Source organism: Portunus trituberculatus, chromosome 3 (assembly GCF_017591435.1).
Source record: "Portunus trituberculatus isolate SZX2019 chromosome 3, ASM1759143v1, whole genome shotgun sequence".
NCBI classification, from domain to species: Eukaryota; Metazoa; Arthropoda; class Malacostraca; order Decapoda; family Portunidae; genus Portunus; species Portunus trituberculatus.
In genome coordinates this window covers 2575551-2577042 of record NC_059257.1, presented here as the reverse complement: position 1 = coordinate 2577042, position 1492 = coordinate 2575551, and the positions used below count along the sequence as shown (strand labels likewise).

Below are 1492 nucleotides of genomic sequence, written 5' to 3'. Positions count from 1 at the left end.
TTAAGTCGATGTCTCTTGCTGGGAGTTACTTGGCGCAGGCAGCCACCATGTACACTCGCGAGGTTCACGGGACCACCTGGAGTGGCGCCATATGGTAGGCGAGGCAACGCGCCCCCCGGTGTATGACCCCCATGATTGATTGATTAAGTGGTTAAAAGTTACCATGATACTCATGTTCTACGTGGAGGTGTAACTGCCTTACACCAAAGATGTGCTTGGGTGGTGACATGGGCCCTAATATGGGTACCACTAAAAATAAAATTGCCAGCGCCACTGATGGGAGGAAGCTGAGCGTAGGTTTATTTTTCAAATAAACCTACAGGCGCTATAATAATAATAGTCTAGCATTCAAAATATCGACAAGATGAAAATTATAACTATTTATAGTAACGGAAATCCTCTTGCATTACACATTAATGTAAAAAATAAATAAATAAATAAAAAATACACACACAAACATACAGACACAGAGAGAGAGAGAGAGAGAGAGAGAGAGAGAGAGAGAGAGAGAGAGAGAGAAATACTATGAAATTGATAAAGAAAGTAATAATGATATATGTTAATTTATTGACAGATTCTTTGATTGGTTCTTTATTTTTATGGCAAGAATAATAATAATAGTAATAATAATAATGATGATAATAATAATAATGATAATAATAATAATAATAATAATAATAATAATAATAATAATATTGATAATAATAATAATAATAATATTGATAATAATAATAATAATAATAATAATAATAATAATAATAATAATAATATCAATAATAATAATTACACTGATAATAGTTTAGTAATTGAAAATATCATAACTATTTATAGTAACGGAACTCCGCTTGCATTACACAGTTTGGATTTTGTTATGAGTACGTCATGCAAGGGGATCGGCTCCTAGAGGGACTCAGTCAGGCACTCGGCTTCATTAAAGGGTCACCACTGCGGCCTAAAGCGGACGTCATGTGAGTAAACGCTTTAGCCTTTTTTTTTTCTCTGCAGTAATATAAAGTAAGTTTCAACATCAGCATTGTATTTGATTTATTTTTTTTCAAGAATAAGATTTGATCTATTTTCAGAAAAAAAAAAAAGGCACATGGCTCCGCTACCCAGGAAGAAGAAATGAATCCTCTAACGGGCCACGGCTCCATGCAGGGCGCAGAACTCCTTACCCAACAGGTCCACGACTTACATAATTTGTAGGTCTATTGTGGGGGAGTACCCAAATACCCAATCATCGGGGACAGGACTTCTGTCCCCTTATACGTAATTGTACGTATCAACAACAAACCACCACCAGACAAAAAAAGAGAAGGCCCACCGGGAACATGGGATTCCCTATTAGCGTTTTGCAGAATTATTATATTATACAAATATAAATAAAATGAATAATAATGGTAGCAGGAATGGCAACAGCTGTATCCTTCTGAATCTTGCAAGATCCAGAAGATTGAGAATTGCAGGTTCTTGGTATTAGAGACCAGCGCTG

At 35.7% G+C, this 1492-nt stretch overlaps 1 long non-coding RNA gene across 1 annotated transcript in view; it reads left to right on the top strand.

The window, feature by feature from the left end:
* The first annotated feature begins 851 nt into the window (after positions 1 to 851).
* Positions 852 to 1492, top strand: part of LOC123509210 — a 13679-nt gene continuing 13038 nt past the window's right edge. The window contains exon 1 of the long non-coding RNA XR_006676168.1: positions 852 to 968. This is a non-coding gene — a long non-coding RNA (uncharacterized LOC123509210). The remainder of the gene's footprint in view (positions 969 to 1492) is intronic.